This window comes from Echinops telfairi, unplaced genomic scaffold (assembly GCF_000313985.2).
Source record: "Echinops telfairi isolate 266 unplaced genomic scaffold, ASM31398v2 ScPeMD7_2291;HRSCAF=2852, whole genome shotgun sequence".
In the NCBI taxonomy this organism is placed as follows: domain Eukaryota; kingdom Metazoa; phylum Chordata; class Mammalia; order Afrosoricida; family Tenrecidae; genus Echinops; species Echinops telfairi.
In genome coordinates, this window is record NW_022106189.1 from 10,547,461 (window position 1) to 10,555,548 (window position 8,088).

An 8,088-nucleotide genomic window follows, 5' to 3' on the forward strand; every position below is an offset into this window, starting at 1 on the left:
AATCAGGTGAGTCACCAATTAGAACACAGTCCCAGCCATTTCTACCACAGACAAAGAATTCCCCATGAAACTGTCCCACTATGCAGGACCCAACATGAGGTTCCTAATGAAAAATAGCCAGACTATTAACATTTTGCAAATTAAGGGTCCTTTCATTTATTACTGTGCTCTGCTAAGGATGAGTATTAATTTTTTTTTCTCAAAGCAAATTCACTGGAAACAGACAGTTTAGAATTTATGCTTATAATGATGGCTACATGGGCCATTAAGACCACCTCTAAGTGAGCTTAATTTGTAGCAGATAAATGTATATGTCTACATATTTTTCAACATAGTTTATGGTGCATCTTGCACAGCTGTGCCCAACTGATTAAATTCTCACAAAATTTAAATAGGAAACCCATTACGTAGACAGTATTATAGCCATTCATCATGGAGGCAGTTGTAAGTTAACTCTTTCAGTGCCAGGCTAGGAGCAGTGCCAAATTGTGTGTGTGTGTGTGTGTGTGTGTGTGTGTGTGTGTGTGTGAAGAATGCATGGGTTTCTTATTTCTCAGACCTTAGTTCTTCCACCTTCCCAGGGACACTCTGGGGAAGCATTCCCTGGTGAACTTAGAATGAAATTTGTGGCATGGGGAGCAGAAAACTTCACAGTCCTATACACATATGCGTGTTATTTCCACAGCACTGATCAGTGCGGCTGCTCCAGAGAAGAACTACTTGGGTGGTCCTTATCGGCAATTGAACTCACTTAAATCTCAGCAGACCTTCACCAGCAGCAGAAGGCAGCAGTGGTGTAATACTGATCAAAGCATGAACTCTGACCTCAGGCAGCCATGGGGTTAAGTCTTAACTCTGCTGCTCGCTGCCCATCCACCAGACAGAGGGACGCTATGCAAAGTGCTTGGTACAGTGCCTGGCACATCATAGATGTACAATAAATGGAGTCTTATTATTATTACCATTACTGTTTGTAGCACACACTGTCACCACTCATGCCCACCCCCCAAATGTCCCCCTGGCAGCCCACCCCCCAAAAGTCCCCCTGGTACTCACCATTGTTATGTGCTTACCTGTACATACCTGTGAGTACTTGTTGTGTATTGTTAAGTACATACCTGTAAGTGTCTGAAACTTTTAGTTTGAGGGCAGCTTCTGGCCACTAATGTACACTTGGTTCCTGCACAGGGCAGGTTGGAAATGCTGGGGAGTTAACACCTTAACATAGACATTGTGTGAATAATTTATTGGCCTCTCAGTAGCATAACTTTGACACGTTCTCTATGGAGTCTCCCCGGTCTCCCTAGTGGATCTCAACCCAGACATGCTGGTGGTAGACTGCTCAGGAGTATTCTTTGTCTTTACCTTCTGTCCCTTCCCTGTCTCATTTCTCCTCACCCGTGTCAGTGCTTCCTACCCTCTCAAATATACTACTTACACAGAAATAATTGCTTCAGAATGTGATTCTGGAAAACCTAAGATTATATTGTTTTTGGTATCTATCTCATTTCCCTATAGCAGCTTCAGATGAACAGGTCTCACTTTGATGCAGTACTTGGCGTTACTTGTTATGGATTGAATTAGCCCCTCCTCTTTCTTCCAAATATATATTGGATTCCTAAGCTCTATTCCTGTGTTCCCATTTTGGAATAGGATTTTTGTTGTTGTTATGTTAGTGAGATTAGATCACTCTAAACTGTGTCATAAAGTTAATGATTTTTGAGGTAATAAAAGAGCAAACTGGACCAAAAAAGGCAAGAACAAGTAGGGGAAATGGATGCTGTACTAGATGGAGATCACCGAGGAGTATAAGAAAGCAGAGAAAGAAGTTAGAGGCACTGAGACAAGGATTTCTTTCAGCATTCACAGAGAGAGTTGACCTTGAATTTAGACTTCCAGCCACCTGAATTGTGATAAAATAAATTCCTGTTTGCTAAAGCGACCCACTTGTGGTATTTCTATTATAGGAGCATTTGATATCTCAGATCCACAAGGTCGCAGAGGCTTCGACAAAGCATGGCCAAGTGTAGGTGCTTAGTAATTTCAATCTGTTCCCTCATGGATACACACAACATGTAGGAGAGGTATAAAAGATCAATACTATCGTTTGATAGTTGAAGAAACTGGTTAGGTGATTTACTGAAGGTCACATAATTATTAAGAATTCTCAAAGGTAGAACCCAGATAATGGTGGCCAAGATTGAGAAATTATTGTGTCAGTCACAGTCCTAACTGATACGTATATATTAATTGATTGTATCACAACAAACTAAAGCAAATGGGATTGTTTTCCCCATTTGAAAGACTGATAAACTGAGGCACGGGAAGTTTAAGTGACTTGTGAAAATCAAGTGGAAGACCAAACTTGAATGCACACAGCCTGGCTTCTGGCCAGTGATCACCATCCCCAAATCCTCTCCACATCTGCTTCCGTGGAAGAAAGTCCTCCTGGGAAAGGTCAGTGTGAGGTTATCAACCAGCATCTGATAAGTATCATTGTGTGAAATGTGTCATTTGGCCAGCCAGCATAGCAATTAAAAAAACTTGTTTCAACTTTATAAAATTCCAATATGTTGTGTAGGTATCAAGATTTCTAGATCTCTTTAAAAATATGAACTACTCAGCAATATGAACCTGTATTTTGTCTGGAATTAATTGGCTGGAGAGAAGAGGAACATTCTACTTGTCGAAACCAGGTTGTGCCTTGAAGAAAGCATCTCGAAGGAACAGCAGTGAAGATTCATTCATTTCTCACTCAAGTTCATCTCCACGGCAGGTCTTCTGGGGCTTTGCGCCACATCACTTTTATGTCGGGATTTAGGTTGACAATACAGAGGGGAAAAGAGCCTGGCAAAACACACTGGCTCTTACAACTTCTGCTTGGAAGAGGCACTTGACACTTCTATTTAGGGTTTATTGGCCAACGTTGACATGAATGGGTTGGACATTTATTATCTTAACCTAGAGGAAGGAAGTAAATACTTGTGAATAATAATAGAGTTCTCCTTTAAACAGAACAGTTGCTCTCCACTTTGGCCACGCTAAAATCTCTTCTGAAAACCCTGTCACTGACCAATCAGATCATCTAATTCACAGCTCAACCCTTCTCTCAAGGACCATCACTGACCCTTGATACTTGCGGATATATTGGGAATTCTACGTATTGGTTTCTTTATTAAAAGTTGGTCAAGTGCTCACTCTTTAAATTACCACTCCAATCCTGAAAGTGTGTTTAGAAGTCTATATCCTAATGCACCCATTTATGCCCAGAGAAAGAAAGGGTTTAAATGCCGATTATGCATCAAGTCACTGATCACAGTTGGTAGGGACCCAGATTCCCTAAATTGAACTATTTCTATGACTCCACTTCCAAATGTGTTTTGTTTTAAAAACATCCTACAGGTAAAAGTCAAGAAATATACAAAGTGGGTCATATACTTCTAAATATACTTTTAGAATGGGGTGGCAATTTAAGAGAGTGAGCACCTGACCAATGCTGAAAAAGAAAACAACACTTCTTGAGCAACTATTATGACTTCAAGTCACTTGGGCCTGAGTTCAGGTCCTGTCTCTGCCACTAACTGCCTCTGTGATCTTGGACAAGCTACTTAACATTTCTTTGTATCTTTTTTTCTCTGTAAAATGATAATAATAATAGTACCTATTTAATATAATGATTGTGCTGGTTAAATGAAATTATCCTATAAAGCCTATTCTACTTAGCACTTAGGGCATAAAAATGCAAGGACCCTGATGTTAGCTTTGCCCTAATTTGAAATATTGGAAAGGCATGAAAACTGAAAATATTTAAAGGTAGAAAATGTTAATGCAGTGAGGTGCATTCAACTATTTTAATATATACACATAGGTCCAGAAGAGGATAATAAACTCCTGTTTGTGAGAGAGAATGACCAGTAAAGGCTTCATTGAGGGAGTAGTGTCAGAGGTAACCTTTGAAAGATGGGGAGGGATGCATTTTTCCAGACCAGCAAGGAAAGGAGGCTATCCTAGTTTTGAAAACAACACGCACACTTGTGGGCAGAGTCTTTGGGAAGCTTGAGTCTTTTAGTATCTCAAGGACTTTGATCTTGCTAAAATTTTAAACTAAAGGACAAGAAGGAGGAAGCAGGGCTATGGGGAAGTGGGCAGAGAGAAATTTGCTTACTGTAATATGAAACTAGGTGATTCCTTTAAAATGCATTTTTATTGTGAACTGGGTGAGGTTCTATACAGCAAATCAGATTTCCATTAAACAATTCCTACACATATTATTTCATAACATTGATTGTATGTGTGTAACATCACATTTATTTCTTCCTTATATGTCCAGTTTCCATTCCTCCTTTCTTAACCTTTTCTGCCTTCTGAACTTTTTGTTGGGCAAATTCTACCCATTGGGAAAACTTGTTGATGACGATCAAGTATTTCACCCTTTACATATTTACAATTCAGTGTAAAGAAAACCAACATCCTGGTCTGGTGTGACTTGTCCTGCACTGAAGCATGCCGCAATAGCAGTGGTTTATCTCCATCTTCTGCTTTTCTCACCAGAGCATGTGCCACCAGCCCATGGAAGACTCGACGCATATGGACATGAGCTCCCTGAAGCCCCCAAACGATCTTTTCGACTGTGAACTAAAGGCCGACAAAGATGATCGCTTTAAGGTGGATGATGATGGAGATGAGCACCAGTTATCTTTAAGAAAGGTCAGTTTAGGTGCTGGTGCAAAGGATGAGCTGCACATTGTTGAAACAGAGGCAATGAATTATGAAGGCAGTTTATTTAAATGTTAAATTAAGCCGAGCAAGTTTGAAAATGTCTGTGCAGCAAACGGTCTCCCTTGGGGCCTTTGAAATAACACCACCAGTGGTCTTGTGGTTTAATCATGATTCAGGGCATGTGCATGTTAGTGGGCAGCATTCAGTCGCTGTGGAGGAAGACGCAGAGTCAGATGATCAAGAAGAGGAGGATGTGAAACGTTCAAGCATATCAGTAGTGTGGTTTGCCCCTACAAGAGGTCAGAAGGTTCCACAGAAAAAAGTCAAGCTTGCTGCTGCTATAGATGAGGACGATGATGAAGATGATGATGATTTTTTAAAAATAATTTTATTGGGGGCTCGTACAACTCTGATCACAATTGATACATTCATTCATTTTATGTGAAGCACATTTGTACATTTGTTGCCCTCATCATTCCCCAAACATTTGCTTTCTACGTGAGCCTTTGGTATCAGCTGCTCATTTCCCCCTCCCTCATGAACCCTTGATGATTTATAAATTATTATTATTTTGTTATATCTTACACTGTCCAATGTCTCCCTTCACCCTCTTTTCTGTTGTCCATCCCCCAAGGGGGAGGTTATATGTAGATCCTTAGAATTGGTTCCCCCTTTCTACCCCACCTTCCCTCCACCCTCCTGGTATCGCCACTCTCACCACTAGTCCTGAAGAGATCATCTGTCCTGGATTCCCTGTGTTTCCAGTTCCTATCTGTACCAGTGTACATCCTCTGGTCTAGCCAGATTTGTAAAGGTAAAATTGGGATCATGATAAGGAGGAGGGGGGGGAGGGAGAGGAGGAAGTATTTAAGAATTAGAAGAAAGTTTTATGTTTCATCATTGCTGCACCCTGACTGGCTTGTCTCCTCCCTGTGACCCTTCTGTAAGGGGATGTCCAGTTGCCTACAGATGGGCTTTGGGACCCCAGTCTGCATTCCCCCTCATTCACAATAAGATTTTTTGTTCTTTGATGCCTGATACCTGATCCCTTCAACACCTCGTGGTCACACAGCCTGGTGTGCTTCTTCCATGTGGGCTTTGTTACTTCTGAGCTAGATGGCCACTTGTTTACCTTCAAGCCTTTAAGACCCCAGAGGCTATATGTTTTGATAGCTGGGTACCATCTGCTTTCTTCACCACATTTGCTTATACACACATTTGTCTTCAGCAATCATGTCAGGAAGGTGAGCATCGTAGAATGCCAATTTAATAGAACAAAGTGTTTGTGCATTGAGGGAGTACTTGAGTGGAGACCCAATGTCCATCTGCTACCTTTATACTAAACCTATAAATATGTGCACATAGACCTATTTCCCCATCATCATATATAAATATATTTACATATGTACATATCTGTACTTAGCCCTCCATAAATGCCCTTTGCCTCCTAGTTCTTTTCTCTATTTCAGTTTCCTCTTGGTCACTATCATGCTCAGGCTTCATTTGGGTTTCAGTAATTCTTCTCAGTTACATTGCCCATGACAATACCTACCAGGCTTCTTACACCCTACTTACCACCGAATCACTTGTTTTTCCCTTGTCCTTGTGTTGGTTAACACCACTTCCTTTCCCCCACCTTCCCCTCTCCCATGTCCTCTCAGAACCATTGGTCCCATTGTTTTCTCCTCTAGACTGTTCATCTAGCCTATCTTATCTAGATAGACCTGCAAAGATGATGATTATTTTAATGATGATGAAACTGAAGAAAAAGATCCATTGAAGAAATGTATTTGGGTAATCCGACCAAAATTAAACAACAATCAAATCAGAATAGATGATTCAAAACTATCAACACCAAGATAAACCAAGATTTTTTTAAGGATTAAAAAAAAACAGGAAAAAATTCCCAAAACATTGAAAGGATCTAGTTCCGTAGAAGATATTAAAGCAAAAATGCAAGCAAATATAGAAAAGGGTGGTTCTCTTCCTAAAGTAGAAGCCAAATTCATTGTTTATGTGAATAATTGCTTCTGCATGACTGACTGGGAGGCTATTCAAGATCTCTGGCAGTGTAGGAAGTCTCTTTAGGCAAATAGTTTAAGCAGTTTGTTAAAAATTTCTGTCTTACTTCATTTCTGTAACAGTTGATATATGGCTGCCCTTTTCTATAACGCAGAGTGAGAATTTTCCCTTCCGTGCCTGATAAATGTTGTCCAGGTTCCTTGGCCAAGAATGTGTTGTCCAAAATACCTGTTTAGTTTTTAAAGATGGAACTCCACCCTTCGTTTGGTTCTGAGTGAGTATGGAATGTTATGATAGGACATAGTAGTAGCAGTGGTCAGACAAATGGAAATAGTGAGGAGACAACAATATACAAGACTATTGAAAATACTGTGGACTGCCAAAAGGACAAACAAATCCATCTTGGAAGAAGTACAGCCAGAATGCTCCTTGGAGGTAAGGATCCTGAGACTTCGTCTTATGTTCTTTACATACTTTGGACACGCAGCCCTTAGAGATGGATATCGTGCTTGGTAAAGTGGAGGGGCAGGAAAAAAATCCATCCTTCAAACAGATTAATTCCACAATGGCTACAACAATGGGCTCAAGCAGGAAAACAATTGTGAGGATGGTGCAGGACTGGGCAATACTTGATTCCTTCGTGCGCAGGGTCACGATGGATCAGAATCGACTGGATGGTGCTAACAACAACATGTGAAGGTAAGGGTAGAGTCCAACCGGTAAATCAGCCTGGTGATTCCTCCTTGGGGACAGAGATAGGGAGAACTTCTCTTTCTCTTCTCCTTCGCTTTCCTCCTTGTTTGGATTTTGTGTCAGCTTCCAGAGGTGACCCTGCCAGTTGTTGCCACCCTGCCATGCACCATTTGGATGCAACTGATTCTTTTCCAGATGATCTGTGCTCGCCCTGCTTCAACTTTCTGCATCATTGGACTGCAGCTATGTGAATCTAAAATAGACTCCAGCTGGTTTGGGACCCAAGGACTTGAGTTGGACAGGATTGGGATGGACTTTGGACCGGGCATATCATTTACATATTGACATATAATTCATATAGCATACAATTCAATAGTTTAACTGTATTCTGAAGAATTGTACAGCCATCACCACATTCAGTTCTTAGGACATTTTCTTCTTTTTTGTAGTCATTGTTATTAGCTCCCCATTTCCTCCCAACCTTGCACCTGCTATACCACCGGGAAACCATCAATCCAGTTACTGTCTCTATAGATTTACCTAACCAGGATTTAATATAAATAAAATCAGACCCCCTCCCCACCACCGCACCAACATGCCCCAGAAAAACCTGTAGAAATGATTACTATGGATTATTGCAGATGCAGTTAGGTT

At 40.8% G+C, this 8,088-nt stretch overlaps 1 pseudogene; it reads left to right on the forward strand.

Annotated features, from left to right (window-relative positions):
- Positions 1–4,569: 4,569 nt before the first annotated feature.
- LOC101638160 lies at positions 4,570–6,807 on the forward strand (annotated as a pseudogene).
- The last annotated feature ends 1,281 nt before the right edge of the window (positions 6,808–8,088 follow it).